This window comes from Trachemys scripta, chromosome 4 (assembly GCF_013100865.1).
Source record: "Trachemys scripta elegans isolate TJP31775 chromosome 4, CAS_Tse_1.0, whole genome shotgun sequence".
In the NCBI taxonomy this organism is placed as follows: Eukaryota; Metazoa; Chordata; order Testudines; family Emydidae; genus Trachemys; species Trachemys scripta.
In genome coordinates this window covers 86212654-86231169 of record NC_048301.1, presented here as the reverse complement: position 1 = coordinate 86231169, position 18516 = coordinate 86212654, and positions in this window count along the sequence as shown.

Here is an 18516-nt window from a genome sequence, read left to right as displayed (position 1 = left end):
CAGGAATTCAAATGTGGGATCAACTCATTTTAAAAATAACAATTTGCATAATAATTTGCATTTCAATAGTGCTTTTCATTCACAGATCTTGATACTCTCCAAAGTTTAAGGACTTGATCCACAGATATGCTGAGCACCCGAATCACCAAGTACTACTGGTGCTTAGTATCTTGATGGATCAGACCCTAAATAATTAAGCCTCACAAGACATGTTGTTGATTAAAAATTTATAGGGATCATTTTATCCACTAATGAAATGCAGCCACCTCTAAAATAATGCACTGGCTGTTAAACTGTAGTGTAGTGTTGCTGTATGCTGTTTAAGGCAGCAAATGAAGGAGAATATTCCTTCCAATTAGAAGAGCAGAGGGAATTTAAGTAGGCAAATAATTTCCCTGAGCTAACATTGGGCTACTGTCCTGGGAACCACACCCCTATCTTTATAAAAACTGGTGGAGGAATCTTTGTGGAACATAAGAGTTCAGAACCTCTGTTTTACATCTCTTCTAGAAAATATTTTAGAAATCCCATGTATTTACTTCTCACTTTATAGATTGTTTATTTGGAAGCAATCTTCCAAAAGATTGTTGTGACTTATTAACCATTTGATTCTAAATTATGCCAAACTCAAAACACAAAAGCAATTAATATTTCATTCAGAATACATGGAATAAAAAAAAAATATAGAAACTATCTCCAGTATCATTTGTTTCTCCTTCATCCATTTCAGTTTGCAGGGAAGCAATTTCACAAACTGATTTTGCAGATTTCAAGTATTTCTAAAGTTAAAAGATCCTTCATAAAATACAGCTGGGGTAACAAATCTCCGGGAACAAATTTTGTTGCTAATGGAAATATTGTTTATGTAAGGGAAATTGACTCTGTCTTAGAGGTTTCTAGCAATTGATACAAACACTAGTTTTAAGAAAGTGGAATTTGCAGTACAAGTCACACAGCCATAATATATTAATAATTGTAGGTCTGAATCAACTAATGAAGTTGTGTAGAGAAGTTTCAACAAAATTACTTACCATAAGGGGATATTGTTTCATTTAACTTGCAGGTTTCAATTGCCTTGTTAACACAATGTTTTCAGCCTTCAGTTATTGCTGTATATACAGTGGCGGTGTGCATATGTGCTGAATTTGATATACAGCTTCTGTGCATGATAAATCAATAGCTGATCCTTAGGCCTGGTCTATACTAAGAGTTTAGGTCAAATTTAGCAGCGTTAAATCGAATTAAGCCTGGACATGTCCACACAACGAAGCCCTTTTTTTCGACTCAAAGGGCCCTTTAAACCGGTTTCTTTACTCCACCGCTGACGAGGGGATTAGCGCTAAAGTCGGCCTTTGCGGGTCGGATTTGGGGTAGTGTGGACGGAATTCAACGTTATTGGCCTCCGGGAGCTATCCCACAGTGCTTCATTGTGACCGCTCTGGACAGCACTCTCAACTCAGATGCACCGACCAAGTAGACAGGAAAAGCCCCGCGAACTTTTGAATTTCATTTCCTGTTTGCCCAGCGTGGAGAGCACAGGTGACCACGCAGAGCTCATCAGCACAGGTAACCATGATGGAGTCCCAGGATCGCAAAAGAGCTCCAGCATGGACCGAACGGGAGGTACGGGATCTGCTCGCCAAATGGGGAGACAAATCAGTGCTAGCTGAACTCCGTAGCAGTAAGCGAAATGGCAAAATATTAGAAAACGTCTCAAAGGCCATGAAGGACCGAGGTCATAAGAGGGATGCACAGTAGTGCTGCATGAAAATTAAGGAGCTAAGGCAAGCCTATCACAAAGCCAGAGGGGCAAACGGAAGATCCAGGGCAGAGCTGCAAACATACCACTTCTACGTGGAGCTGCATGCGAAGCTGGGGGTGCAGCCACCACTACCCCAACCGTGTGCTTTGACTTCATCAATGGAGGATCATGCAACAGGGAAGCAGGTTCGGGGTACGAGGAAGATGATGAAGACAAAGAAGATAGCTCACAGCAAGGAAGCAGAGAAACCAGTTTCCCCAACAGCCAGGATATGTTTATCACTATGGACCTGGAACCAGTAACCCCCAACCTCACCCAAGGCGTGCTCTCAGAGAGGACCTCTGGTGAGTGTACCTTTGTAAATATTACACATGGTTTAAAAGCAAGTGTGTTTAATGATTAATTTGCCCTGGCAATCGTGGCCAGTACAGCTACTGGAAAAGTCTGTTAACGTGTATGGGGATGGAGCGGAAATCCTCCAGGGACATCTCCAGAAAGCTCTCCTTCATGTACTCCCAAAGCCTTTGCAAAAGGTTTCTGGGGAAGGCTGCCTTATCCCATCCGCCATGGTAGGACACTTTACCACGCCAGGCCAGTAGCACGTAGTCTGGAATCATTGCATAACAAAGCATGGCAGTATATGGTCCCGGTGTTTGCTGGCATGCAGACAACATCCATTCCTTATCTCTCTTTGTTATCCTCAGGAGAGTGATATTCATGGTCACCTGGTTGAAATGGGATGATTTTATTAAGGGGACTTTCAGAGGTGCCCGTTCCTGCTCGGCTGAACGGAAATGTTCCCTGCTGTTAGCCACGCGGTGGTGGGGAGGGGCGAAGTGATCATCCCAGAGAATTGTGTGTGTGTGTGTGGTAGTTGGGTTTGTGCTGCATGTTAACCTGGAAACCGCAGCCCCTCCTTTTACATTGCAAACCCATTTTAAATGGCCAACCCAACGGGTGCTTGGTATGGGAAATGGGGGGTGCTACTGTTTGAAACCATTCCTACATTATGAAGGTTAAAAAAGCCAAAAGACTGTGGCTTATCATGGCTGCCTGCAAGCCGAATTCTGTTGCCTGGCACTGCGTGAGTGATCTCTCATACCAAACTGGCATGCCCTCAATATAAGGAAAAATGCGACCTTGTAACGAAAGCACATGTGCTGTGTAATGTGAACAGCAAAATTTAACGTGAAAGTGTGTACCCATTGTTCTCTAAAATGTCTTTTTTTAACCACCTCTCCCTTCTCCTCCACCAGCTGCAAATGTTTCTCCTTCATAGAGGCTAGTGAAGATTAGAAGGAGAAAACAGCAGACTCGGAATGATATGTTCTCGGAGCTCCAGATGTCCTCCCATGCTGACAGAGCACAGCAGAATGTGTGGAGGCAGTCAATGTCAGAGTGCAAAAAAGCGCAATATGAACGAGAGGAGAGGTGGCGGGCTGAATCGCGGGCTGAAGAGAGCAAGTGGCGGCCTAACTGATATGCTCCAGCTGCTGGAGCATCAAACTGATATGCTCCAGCGTATGGTTGAGCTGCAGGAAAGGCAGCAGGAGCAGAGACTGCCACTACAGCCCCTGTGTAACCAACAGCCCTCCTCCCCAAGTTCCATAGCCTCCTCATCCAGATGCCCAAGAATGCAGTGGGGGGGCCTCCGGCCACCCAGTCACTCCACCCCCAGATGATTGCCCGAGCATCAGAAGGCTGGCCTTCAATAAGTGTTAAAGTTTTAAACTGCAGTGTGTCCTTTTCCTTCCCTCCTCCCCCACCCCTCCCGGGCTACCTTGGCAGTTATCCCCCTAGTTGTGTGATGAATTAATAAAGAATGCATGAATGTGAAGTAACAATGACTATTGCCTCTGCAATCAGTGCTCGAAAGGGGGAGGGGAGGGTCGTTAGTTTATAGGGAAGTAGAGTGAACCGGGGGGTGGAGGGTTCATCAAGGAGAAACAAACAGAAGTTTCACACTGTAGCCTGGCCAGTCACAAAACTCGTTTTCAAAGCTTCTCTGATGTGCACTGCGCCCTGCTGTACTCTTCTAACCGCCCTGGTGTCTGGCTGCGAGTAATCAGCGGCCAGGCGATGTGCCTCAACCTCCCACCCCGCCATAAATGTCTCCCCCTTACTCTCACAGATATTGTGGAGCGCACAGCAAGCAGCAACAATTGGAATATTGGCTTCGCTGAGGTCTATCCGAGTCAGTAAACTGTGCCAGCGTGCTTTTAAACGTCCAAATACACATTCCACCACCATTCGGCACTTGCTCAGCCTATAGTTGAACAGGTCCTGACTACTGTTCAGGCTGCCTGTGTTCGGCTTCATGAGCCATGGCATTAAGGGCTAGGCTGAGTCCCCAAGGATAACGATAGGCATTTCAACATCCCCAATGGTTACTTTCTGGTCCGGGAGAAAGTCCCTTCCTCCAGCTTTTGAAACAGACCAGAGTTCCTGAAGACACTAGCATCATGTACCTTTTCCGGCCATACCACGCTAATGTTAGTGAAACGTCCCTTGTGATCCACCAGAGCTTGCAGCAGCATTGAAAAGTACCCCTTTTGGTTTATATACTCTGTGGCTTGGTGCTCCGGTGACAAGATTGGGATATGGGTTCCGTCTATTGCCCCACCACAGTTTGGGAATCCCATTGCAGCAAAGCCATCCACTATGACCTGCACATTTCCCAGAGTCACTACCCTTGATATCACCAGGTCTTTCATTGCCCTGGCAACTTGGATCATAGCAGCCCCCACAGTAGATTTGCCCACTCCAAATTGATTCCTGACTGACCGGTAGCTGTCTGGCGTTGCAAGCTTCCTCAGGGCTATTGCCAGTTGCTTTTCAACTGTGAGGGCTGCTCTCATCTTGGTATTCTGGTGCTTCAGGGCAGGGGAAAGCAAGTCACAAAGTTCCATGAAAGTGCCCTTACACATGCGAAAGTTTTGCAGCCACTGGGAATCGTCCCACACCTGCAACATGATGTGGTCCCACCAGTCTGTGCTTGTTTCCCAGGCCCAGAACATTATTTGGCCTAAGAACATTATTTGGCCTCTTAATAGATGAGAACTACATGTTAATTTACATGGAAAAAAAACAAACGAGGGGACTGTACAGTCAGTAAATAATTCTTACATCAGTGGAGCAAGGTTACCTTCCTCTCAGGAAAAATAGATTCACAGAACTTGTGTATTTACTTTTGCCTCCACATTGGCTTATGGTCTTCTCTTTCCTGTAGCTGTTTGGCTCATATGGATCTGTGATGCCAAAGACTGCCTGAGTGTCACTGCCACTGCTTTTCCTTGTCATCCTTATGTGAGAACGGATAACATTGTTTAAGAAACAAAATGGTAATTTGTACTTGTTTGCTCTCTACATCTGGATGGGAAGAAGTCCTGCCCTTAAGTGCTTCTGAAAGTCTTACTAGGTGCCCTTCTGCAGCTTTAGGTGCCTAAATGCCTTTACAAATCTGGCCCTTGATCTTAGTTTCCCCATCTACAAAAAGTGGTTTAAGATCTATGGATAAATATGTGCTATATGCAATCCAAATATTACTAACTACAATTATTAGTTGTTGTTAATAGTTTTCCCTGTTGTAAGAAATGTTATGAGCAGGAAAGATAAATAATCCATCTAGCCAGATAAGGCTGTTCTTGTGTGTTTAATCTTTATCCTTTCCAATATTTACTCCATCTCTCCCCCTTCTCTACCAAAAGGAATGAAGCTGTTAGATTAATTTATTACTTTGAGTGTGAGTCTTCTCTTACTTAGTAAGTCAGGAGTAATTCTTGTGAAGTCACTTGTGTTATACAGTAATAAAACTGGAGAAACGCACCCTTTGCATTACCCCTAACATATATCCACTATACTCTTAGCACAATCTTGTCATGGTTGGATTCCCTGATTATACTCCTAGGGATCAATCCTGTACTCCTTACCTACATACATCTATAATTGAGTTTAAATTGGAGTTTCTATGACTATTCAAGAATCAGGCCTCTAGTTTCCTTTAAGGTTGTGTTCCTAAATTTTGAGCCAATTAAAATAAAAATAACTAGAAAATGGAGTATTTTTCTTCAGTAACTGTTATGTCCCCTTCATCTTCCTTTTTCCATTGAGAATAAAAGTGGCTTCTTTAACTTTGTATCATAATACATACTCTTCAGTTCCTTTAGCATCTTTGTTGTACCCTCTCAAAATAATAATATCCTTCCTGTAGCACATCAAATATTTTTGCACAGACAATTGCAAGTTAATACTTTATCTTCCTAGTCAAACTGTCAATAAGTATCTCCACCATCACTCAGGGTGGAATCTCCGTTACTATGAATCAGGTGTTGCCAGTTGGAAGCTTTCTATCAAAGGAAAGGATCACATGGGAAGCTGCTTCTGATGTAAAGTGATATACTGCATGACAGTTTCTTGGAACAAACAGAAGCCCTCTGTGCTTCTGGCAACACTAGCAGACGGCAGAGCTCGGAAACATTTTCCAGACTGCAAAATGAATGAAGTGTTTGACAGACATTAGTATGTAGAAGCAGCTGTAACTGCCCACTCAATGTTGTAAAAAAGAAAATTGAAGCCACAGTTTCTTAAGACTCCATTGCTGCGAAATAAGATGACAAAGACAAGCTCTTGTGAATGCTCTTTCCCACAGGGCAGATGTATTATAAATAAATGGGGGGAGGGGTGCACACGGAGAGGAAGAGTTTACACAACTGTGCTGGGATAATTCAAACCTCAGAGTTTACTGTTTTGCTGCTGCTGCTGGTTTTTCAAACTTGTGCCATGGTAATTTCACCATCAGAACAAATGGCAATCAAATTAAAATTTTCACAATTTGTAGAAAAATACCTATTTATACCCCTTTTGTCTGACAGAGAAAGCCAAAAACACTCAGTCTCCCTCACAATTGCCTTTGACAAAAACAATGGATAAAAACAAAGTGTTGAAGTCCAAAAAATTTTGCACCGAGGGCATGGCATAAATGTAAGCATTCAGACAATCTGAAGCGTCCCACAAACAGTGCACAACAGTCTGTATTTTTCTAGGAAACCTGTACACACCTCTCTTCTGCTCCCCTGCCCTGTCTACCTTATAAAATGTATATGGATGTTCCAAGAAAGAGGCTCATGAGATGAGGGGGATGGTGGAGGGGACAGGAAATAACCACTAGTTCAGCTCTTGCATCACAGCTGGAATAAAAACAATTATTTAAGTTCTAAATGGATGACTAATAGCACCAAGGGAGATGACTCAGACTCAGACTTTAGGGTCAGAAGGGACCATCATGATCATTTAGTCTGACCTGAACATTGCATGCCACAGAACCTCATCCATTCCTGAAATAGACCCCTAACCTCTGGCTGAGTTACTGAATTCCTCAAAGCATGGTTTAAAGACTTCAAGTTAGAGAATTCACTATTTACCCTAGTTTAAACCTGCAAGTGACCCATGTCCCATGCTGCAGAGGAAGGCAAAAAATCTCCAGGGTCTCAGTCAATGTGACCCCGGTAAAATTCCTTCCCAATCCCAAATATTGCAATCACTTAGACCCTGAGCATGTGGTCAAGATCCACCAGGCAGATACCTGGGAAAGAATTCTCTGTAGTAACTCCAAGCCTTTCCCCATCTAGTGTCCCATTAGTAAATGGTTTCTCTGTTTGATGTAGCTTGCAACATCTGCCGCCTGCAACATCTGCCAACAAGCTTGTGGCTCAAGAATCCGACTCTTCAGTCAGAGGACCCATACAAAAAAAAATGTGAAAGATCATCCTGGATCTTGAGGGATCACTGACAAACATACCTACCATAATGGTAAACACCTGATAACGTGGCCTTAAAGAACTTCACTGCAGCAGCAGGCATAGAATTCAAATCCCCTTGTTCCAAAGGCACAAGCTCTTACCTTTTGAACTAAAGATGCCTCACCCTTACCTATATCAGTACATTTTGGGCATATGATATGTAGACCACCGGTCTACAATTGTATTCAGCAGAAAGCAGTGGTACACATAAATGCTCATTTTATTATGTTGTTTTGTAAGAGTAAACTAATCATTGTCCAGGGTTTTCATAAAAAATATTAACATTTTCCATTCTCATTTGAGCATTAATGCCTCCTGGCCCAAATGAGAAGACGATGCATATCTAGAATTTAAGTCATTTGTAATGCTGATGCACATGACAATGAACATAAGAACACCAAACTGGGTCGACCAATGGTCCATCTAGCCCAGTATCCTGTCTTCCAGCAGTGACCAATGCCAGGTGCTTTAGAGGCAATGAACAGAATAGGTAATCATCAAGTGTTCCATCCTCTGTTGTGCATCCCCAGCTTCAGGCAAACAGAGGCTAGGGACACCATCCCTGCCCATTCTGGCTAATAGCCATTGATGGACCTATCCTCCATGAATTTCATCTTGGTTTTTTTGAACCCTGTTATAGTCTTCACAACATCCTCTGGCAAAGAGTTCTACAGGTTGACTGTTTTATGTGAAAAAATAGTTCCTTTAGTTTGTTTTAAACTACTGCCTATTAAATCAAACTCATAGCAAAATGTATGTTACACAGGCTTGTCTAGGCACACAATTTGACCCAACTGACAGATGCAATGAGCATAAATCCAATTGTCTCCATTTTCAAAAACTTCAGAATGTGGTCCATTTAGCTTGTAAAATGTCATCATCTTTCACTGTCTAATGTGTGGCAGGAGGGCTTTTATGAGCATAACTAGGTTTCCAGTACCAGAATCAATTCAGTGAAAGATACATTTCTTGGCTAGTATAAATAAAAAATACATTTTCTTTGCAGGTTCAACTATCTCTGCACATGTATTACACACCTCAAAGCCCAACAGGCAAAATTTTAGAGCCCCTGGAAAATAAATTCACAAGTTATTTGTACAGTTCGCTTATTACCACGGTGTAGGTATTGTGATGTGATGTTGGCAGGCCACTTACCAGTTCATGCCAAGATCCAGGCCCTCACTAAACACTAACAAATGCATAGCTGGAAACTAGTCTGGCTTACCTGTGCATTATTATGTTTGAATTAGATATTAGTGTTCTAAGAATGTGTTTAGAATTTAAGGAATGCTTGTAGGATGTTCCATGTACTAATCCTACTTACAATATGGCATGTTGTAAACCCATGGTATAAAGTTATATTGAGTGTTTGCATTATAAACCTGTAACTGTGTAACTCACCAAACAGGGAAAGCAACATTACCTTTAACTAAAGTGCTTGTCATGTACACAAGATGGCCCATTGAAGGCACACAAGGCATTGTGTAGAATCAATCGACAGAGAGCTTGTTGATTGCATTCTTCACTCCCTTCAGGAAAGAGAAGCATGCACATGAACTCATCCCATCAGCTGGGGTGAAGTGGATAAAAATCCCTGACTAGGAGAAACTGGGATCTTTATGCTGTCCGGACTCTGAGGGGCAAAGATTTCTTAAAAAAAAAAAAAAAAAAAAAAAGGAAGAGACTCCCATGCTGCTTGGCATGGTCAGCCCTAAAGGATATATAGAGCTGCTTATTACAGAAACTTGTATTACCTTTTTTAATCTAAGATTAACTCATTTGTGTTTAGGTTTCCTTTTTTAATCTTGTAAAAAACTCATTTATTTTCTTAGTTAATAAATCTTTAGTTAATTACAGGATTGTCTACAAGCGTTTTTGGTTTGATATCAGAGTACAAAATTACCTGGGGTAAAGTGACCCGTCCTTTGGGACTGGTGATTTTTGGTGTAAAGCAGCTTTTACATAGTCCAGTTTATCTGGGTGGCAAGATAGACTGGAAGGTCTAAGGAGGATAGTGTGACTCCATGGCAAGACTATTAAGTGCTTTAGGTGTTCACATTTGTTATTGGGTTGGTGAAATCTAAATTATAGAACCAGTTTGGAATGTCTGCCCTGAGAGTGACTCTCAGTTGTGAGCCACTCCAGATAACATGACAGTAGCACCAGCAGAATAAGGGGAGGGAGGGAGGGAGGAAGAGGAGAAGAATAGTTTGTAAGAAATCCAAAAGTTCTACAGATATTATGAATTGTAGTTCAAATTACAAAGGAGATAAAGTGTTGGTTTTTGTTTTGAGTTGAAATTTCCTACTTGAACCATCAAAATTCAGAAGAATGTGGGTAAATTTTGACTTTAGATCATCTCTAAATGCACTAATGTAAGTGTGGAGAAATAAAGTCTGTCTAGACAATGAAGTTGTCTCCACGTCACATTACCACCAAACAGTTCCCAGAGCCACCAAGCTTGATTGTCCAATGCCTTGCAGCTGTGCACAGGTGTCTGAAGACTACTCCAAATGGCAGGTAGCATATTACATCCACTTTGCAAAGATGCCAGACTACAAACTACCAGGCCTCAGAACCATATAATCAATTATGGGGGTCCTTGGTTACTCAACCCACAATTCCCATTACCCATCATTGCCAAGTTGTGTGACTCTGCATTTGAGTCACCCCAAGTGGTGGTAGGGCAGGGAAGCTCAAATCACCCCAGAAGTGATTGCTCATAGGAAGCAAGTGAAAGGCAGGAACCTTCCCTTCCCTCTGCAAGCATCAGGGGAGTCAAGGAAGCAGCAGGCTGGTGATATCTCCATAGCAGTGGTGATCAGAGCTGTGGTGTAGCAGGAACTCTTCCCTAGCTGTGTTTCTGTCTGTAGTCTAGTCAGTCTTCAGAGTTGAGATACACTAATTTCTAGAGCATGTGTTCTGGCACCATTCTTATTTTATTCACTACTACACTCTTTGCTCTTGGGAAGTTTATTACTAGTTAAGGCACCTCACCTCTCTCCTCCTTTGTGACAGGTTTCAGAGTAACAGCCGTGTTAGTCTGTATCCGCAAAAAGAAGAACAGGAGTACTTGTGGCACCTTAGAGACTAACAAATTTATTAGAGCATAAGCTTTCGTGGACTACAGCCCACTTCTTCGGATGCATATAGAATGGAACATATATTGAGGAGATATATATACACACATACAGAGAGCATAAACAGGTGGGAGTTGTCTTACCAACTCTGAGAGGCCAATTAATTAAGAGAAAAAAAAACTTTTGAAGTGATAATCAAGCTAGCCTAGTACAGACAGTTTGATAAGAAGTGTGAGAGTACTTACAAGGGGAGATAGAGTCAATGTTTGTAATGGCTCAGCCATTCCCAGTCCTTATTCAAACCGGAGTTGATTGTGTCTAGTTTGCATATCAATTCTAGCTCTGCAGTCTCTCTTTGGAGTCTGTTTTTGAAGTTTTTCTGTTGTAATATAGCCACCCGCAGGTCTGTCACTGAATGACCAGACAGGTTAAAGTGTTCTCCCACTGGTTTTTGAGTATTTTGATTCCTGATGTCAGATTTGTGTCCATTAATTCTTTTGCGTAGAGACTGTCCGGTTTGGCCAATGTACATGGCAGAGGGGCATTGCTGGCACATGATGGCATATATCACATTGGTAGATGTGCAGGTGAACGAGCCCCTGATGGTATGGCTGATGTGATTAGGTCCTATGATGATGTCACTTGAATAGATATGTGGACAGAGTTGGCATCGGGGTTTGTTACAAGGATAGGTTCCTGGGTTAGTGGTTTTGTTCAGTGATGTGTGGTTGCTGGTGAGTATTTGCTTTAGGTTGGGGGGTTGTCTGTAAGCGAGGACAGGTCTGTCTCCCAAGATCTGTGAGAGTAAAGGATCATCTTTCAGGATAGGTTGTAGATCTCTGATGATGCGCTGGAGAGGTTTTAGTTGGGGGCTGAAGGTGACAGCTAGTGGTGTTCTGTTATTTTCTTTGTTGGGCCTGTCTTGTAGGAGGTGACTTCTGGGTACTCGTCTGGCTCTGTCAATCTGTTTTTTCACTGTGACATTATCAGGGATACTGTTCCTGATAGCTTGTAGCTCCTCCTTTGTGAGCACTCAAATAGTAATTCATTTAATTTCTTAGCACCATCTACTTCTTTTGTCAATAAATTAACACTACTACTATGAGGCCTTGCTGAATCCTTCCCTGTCCTTTTGTTTCTTATAAATTCCTTATTTGCTATAAACTTTTTTGCAACCTTCACCTTTGCTTTTTATGCTTTAATATTCCCTTTGAGACTTTTGCTTTTGTAATCTTTCCAGTCCTCCTCTGCAGTTGCTGCTTCATAACATACACATGCCTTTCAAAAAAGAGATCTTTTATTGCTCAGCTCAACAGTTTAAACTTCACATCACAGGAAGCAGTGGGGCCATGAATAAATTGTGAAATAGATTTTAATTGCAATAGAAGCTGGAGCATGCTTAAGAATAGTTTGACATATGATACTAAGACAGATCCCAATACAGAGTTTCCAACTGTTTTTAATAGTGGTCCAACAGAAGAAAATAGTGTTGGATATTGAAAGTGAAACATAATGGGGCTGATTCTGATTACACTTACCCTCATCTAAAGAAGAATCTCCACTGATACCCAGAGGGTGACATTGGTTTTAAACCAATGTGAATATTAGTTTTGTCTGTTATGATTATACCTTGATTTAAAGAATGGGAACTACTTTTAGTCCCCCATGTGGGTTCCTATACTACAGTCAATGGCATTACTTTGATATCAGTTGCGTGTTCAGCTCTGGCACATTATCTGAAATAATGCCAAATATAGTTTAAAACATTGTCAAGAAGCAAGCACAGACATCTCATCATGACCCATAAAAAATGTACTGCCTCTGACTTTAGCATACAACTAGTTTGGATACAACTAGCCACATGAAACAACCTTGTCTGTACTCCACAACTACAATCACTGTAACACCTCACTCTACTATACCCAGTTTTCTTTCCCTGTTCATGGGTAAATGTGTATGTTCTGTAATGTACTTATACAGCAATTTTTGCACTTTCTGCACAACTCTTACAGAGCTGTGACCCTACCAGAAAACTATGGACTGGAGTAATCTTCTTTCCTTGCCAGTTTTCCTCCTATACAATGCAATTTAGAGAGAAATCTACCTCATATGGCCATATTTCCTATATTTTTTTAAATGATGCACTCCATTTTTCTCTCATGCTGAACAATGCATATGCAAACTCCTCTGGATGGTTTTATCTAGGGAGCATTAAATTGTGCTCAAAAGAATCACAGACTAACTCTCCATTGGCTATATAATTCTGACAGTCCATTCATGGAACTTTCTTAGATGTCAGTTGACATTCCACATGAGGGTGAAGTGCAAAATGAATCACTGATTTCCATGGGAATTGACGGTTGTCATTACTTTGCAGGATCACTAACTGCACAAAATAAAAGAAACGAAAAGGAAAGAAAAGAAAAGAAAAAGTAGTCAGTCAGCCCGCCATGAGCCACCACCTCATCTTCCTGGAGTGGGGGGCTCGACAATTTGTCACAGAAGAGCATACACAATCTAACCACACATTTACTTCCTTACAAAATTTGTTCTGAGAATGTTAGACTATAATCACATTTGTTAGTTGAGAGGCTTCAGGTTTTCTGTATTTTGTAAAAAAGTGAACACACACAAGTGAACACACTCAGAACCAGTGGCAACCAAAATTAAATTTCACAGTTCGTAGAAAAATACCTGTTCATAATTCACCTGAATCAAGCCGGGGGAGGGAGAAGAGGAGGGCATGCTTTTATACTTGACAGACAAGCTCTCCAGGCTTCCACTCCACCTCTTGAGCTGCTCCACACACTCTTTCAGTTTAGCTCTATAGAGGAAAGGAACAATGGACCTCAATCCAGGCTTCAAGAGGCAGGAAGGTTTCCTGGGGGTGCAGTCTCCATCCCCCATTGAGACTGTTAAGTGATCACTTTTCCCAACTTGCTATCCTGATAGTTTTGTTTACCTTTCACATAACTGCATTTCCAATGTCTCTCGATTTACATCGGAGATCCATTCAAGCAGGTGGAACCACATTACTTTGAATGGAACAGGCGTGGCTTAAGCATTGCTCACCAAATACATTTTAAAATAACATAATTCTACCATGTATTTAATCTTTTGTAAACACTCCATAGGTATGATGTACAGTGTACATCAGTGATTTTCAAGACCAGTGTGTAGATACCTTGCTTTACCTTACACATTTTAGATACAGATTATGACAGCATAGTGAGTATATAAGGCCTGATAAGAATTGCTGACCTAGTAGTGAACCAGCAATAGGCCCCCATTTCACAGCTAGTATATTTCTTACTGATTTACCAACTTATATGGTTGTGTATATAGCTTGAACTAATTTTAATCAAGTAAAGACCTATACATTATTCTTGCTGATCCACTATGCTAATTTAAAATGAAAATAGGAAGAGTAGCTTAAGAAAACAGCTTCTTTCCTGCCTTTTATGGGCTATATTGTTCCCCTTGTCACAGTTGACTATACACAAACACACATTTAAAATGTTGGAGTTGTTAATTGCTTAAATAACTGCATAAAATATGAGCTGCTAAGTGGGATTTCTATATTTTGCATAATACGCACACATTTATGCATAAATGAATATTGCAAATGTGATGACAGTGGGATATGCATAATGTGTGCTAAACTATGCAGCTCTGAGTATTTATTGTGCTTTCAGTAAACACTATAAAACATTGATATGAAACAAAGCTATAGAGCCAACCAATGAAAGGAGAGCAAGAGATAGTACTTTCCAGCCTCCTCCTATCTGGTCCACCTAACCACTTGTAACAAGGAATGTATTTAAGAAATTGTGCCTCTGGTTGGTGGGCCTCACCACATGATCAGGGCTTAAGTGATCACCATATCTGTGGTCAGAAAAGAATTTCCCCCCCAGGTCAGATTAGCAAAGACCTTGTGGGGAGTTTGCCTTCCTCTGAAGCATGGGGCCATGAGTAACTTGCTGGTTTGAACTAGACTAAATGGTAGAATAACTGGAATTTTTAAAATCAAGATTTGAGGATTTCAGTACTTCAGCCAGAGGTTATAGATTTTACTTACAGGAGTGGGTGAGGTTTTGTATCCTGCAATATGTGGCATGTCAGGTGAGATTATGATCTCTTCTGGCCTTAAAGTCTATGACTATGTGAAAAGACAGGAGATTTTCCTCAGGCTAGATACTAAAATGATAGTGAACACTTTAAAGTCATGTAACTTACCAAAAGCTCAGGATTGGGAATCAGGTTTTTATAATTAGGTGTGCCACCAATTCACTATATGACCTTGGGAAAGCCACTTAACCCATATATTCCTCAGCTTCTCACCTTTGTAAAAAAACGAGCAGACATCACTTAGAGGTGTTAGGGGGAGTGATCTGTGTTTTTAAAGTGTTTTGAGAATATCCAGAGTAAGGGATTTTGAAGTACTTATTACCATGGTTATGTAAAATATATTACTGTGGGCAGTGACCCATCACAGATTTCATCCTGTCTACTTGGGACCAGATGGTGAATCACTCCCATCCTCTCCCCCCCCCCCCCCCCCCGCCCCAGCCACCCTTGAGTTGTACCTTACTGTGCAAATAGTCCCATTCAAATCTCTGGCCCATAGTAATTAGATATGACTCAATCTGGCTCTCTGTAAGGATACACTAGATTGACTGATAATGGGGACATAGTGTTATTTTAAGGGACCAGCCAAGGCTGTGATTCATGTCTAAAATTAGACATTGTGAATAGAGATCAGAGAACCATAGAAGTTAGAGAAAGAAGAGACCTATTTGCTCATGTTCATTCCTTATATTTTCTAGAACTTTTTCTAGTCTTGTTTGGCATTCCCCAAATGGCTTCCCCGCAGATGACTATAACAATCCTCATTTTTTCCTGATATTCAGATTTATCCTCTTCCTCCTTGTTATACCTCTCTGTACTATTGTAAGTCTATCTACTTCCCACCCGAATTTCATTCACATACATTTATACAGTGAAAGCATTAATTGTTTTGGCATTACTTAATGCCTAATAAGCCTGGAATCTGTGCATGCACAAGGACTCAGAATAAGGGGTTGAATATAGCTGCTAGTCTCTAGAGCAAAAATCTTCCACATAAGAAGTTGCTCTGGTTTTAGTGGTGTCTTGTTCCTTACCTAACTCCCCCTTAATTACACCTCCTGAGAGCAGGCTACCATTCTCTTCCCACCCATTCTTCCATCACAGTTACAGTACTTAGGACAGCAGTCATTTTTTTAGGAAAAGCAAGCTGCCTTTCATTTCCCGAAACCGTAATGTGTCTCACACAGCGGAGGTGAAGAAGAGGGTCAAAGCTCACTGTATCTCTTGGTCTGTGGCTGAGAGAATTTGATAGTACGCCACCCAGGTACACTAAAGAAAAGATTCTCATGAATAAGGATTCCAACTGCATGTCAGAGATGATTATTGCGGAAAAAAAGAGAATCTGAAGGGGGCAACGAGGCTCTGAAAGAGACCGAGAACTTTCAGATCGAGAGCAGCTGGTTACAGGCATTGTTAGCACTAGCGCTCTTTTTCCTTCCCGTTGGTAATTTATTTGCCTCCATCTTCATAGGATGAAGTCCCAAATTTTGGTTCTCTGACTTACAGAATAGGATATCATGAGTGAGGCTCTGGAACATTAAGGTGCCCTTAGGGTAGGGTAATTTGTCTGCAAAACAATGAGACTTGCTCTGTATTCTAAGTTTTTTTCCCACTTCAACTGAGGTTTATAGAATCAGATTCTTCTGTCACTTACATTGACTTCAGTGGAGTTGTGTCTAAATTGCTGTGGTGTGAGTGAGCAAAAATCAAGTCCTATAAGTTCTGAATTTTTGAGGTAGGAAGATAAATATTCCAATCTTATGATATGGCCAAGTTTTAGGCTTAATCCTGCTGTCTCTTATTCAGGCAAAACTCCCTTGACTTCAATTCGGTTTGTCTCATCTTAGAAAGTGATGGTTGCACCCATTTCTTCTGATACTTTTACCATAAGTCAGTCATAAGTCTGATAAGTTTTACCATATTTTGAGATATTAGTCCCAGATGCCTGAAGCACAAAACTCTGGTAGCACAAGGGTTAGTTTTTCCATCAACAATATTAAAACAATTTCAGTATTCTACCTTAAAACAACAACAACAACAAAATACTCGCACCAGTATGTATCTAAGTGTGGCTGAAGACATCCTAATTTAGCCGTAAATTGAGTAGTTACCTAGCTACCTTTTGCCTCTTGTTTGCTTACAGTACACTTGCAGCTCTTAGTAAAAAGCAGGTGTTCTCTAGTGGTCAATAATCCACATCATAAAGCCGTCCTCTAATTTAGTATGCATTTTCCCAGAAGAGATCCATGAAATAGCTTGCATGAACATTCTAGTTATGGATGCAGTCATGGCTATGGAAAAATGGATAAGCCTGCATCAAAGACCATCTATTTGCATTGCAGCTTACTCGAGAGAGTTCCAGCATTTTCAGGACACACACAAGTCACAAAAAAACCTCACACACTCTTCTGGACAGTGACATCTACCAGATTGTCTAAAAGTCTTAAAAGAAGCAATGCCTCCAATCTTTTGCTCTTGCTTTCTGCATTTTTAATGTATTGTAAAGAATACATTCTGGAAAAATTAGATGAACTGCAAGTTATTTGAGAGTCTAGTGTCCCTAAACCATGCACCCATCTAATTCTATTTTCTTCTTTCCACCACCCCCGCCCCCAAATTCCCCAAACAAGTCACAAGTTTCCTTAGGGGAAATGGGGATTAAAAGTCAACTGGAGACGCACCAGGGCAAAGTCTTTAGTCAGACACATAGCTTTCCATTACTTACAGCTTGGCCCAGAGTTCACATTGCACCTTGCTTACCACCCTCCTAAACAAATAGATATTAAGCCCAATCTAATCAAGAAATTTAAGTATTAGTGGTATGACTGTCTTGATCTACTCAATGATTGTACAGCAGTATTATCTGGCATTGTCAATCACAAACATGAATTTATTAAATATGCTAACATATGCTAAATACATTAAACATTCATAAATATTTCTGTGTACAGGATAAGCACAATACTTTAGAATTTCTTATTTTTTACTTTTTTAAAGCACTGTAATTTTCCTAGGCACATTGAATAAGAGTTGCAGAATTCTAATAAGCAATTGCTTTTGTAGTTTGCAGAATCCTTGGAATAAAACTTCCCATAAAAATGATGGCTATGAGACCAATAAATGAAATTTCTTGTAATGTACAATTGTTTTTGGTGGTGGTGGTGATGGTAGGTGGGGTTGGTACAATGCCCTAAGATGCGTAACAATTATAAAAAATAGGACATGGGTTCAGAACATTAAACTTGTGAGCACCACATTATCTAGTTCTTTAAAAAAAAAGGAAGGGGAAGTACATGTTGGGTTCCCTAAAGTAGGGTTGTCCAATTCCATTTTTGTGTGCATTTATTATCTGGTAGTTTCTCTACCAACTCTCTCATTGGTATCTTTGATTTATTAAAAGAATAAGGAACAAACAATTACGGAAATATTTTTAGGGCCACATTGTATCTTCATGACCTGAAGATGGAGGGGACTCTCCATGAATGGAGCTTCAATGCCACTGGAGAAGAAGGGATGATCAATCCATTATCTCAGGGATCTGTTCAAGGGAGGAAATAGGTTGGTGTGCCCCACCTCTGAGGAGAAGTCCATGAGCAAGTTTCAGACCGTCCTAAGGACAGAGGCACAGGCATCCTGCAGATCTCTGGGGTTCTGCAGAGTTTTAGGGGTCCAAATCCTGTTTTTCTGTAGGAGACAAACTCTTGACAAAAGATTTTTCAGGAAACTATTTGAGGGGAACTTTGGGGAA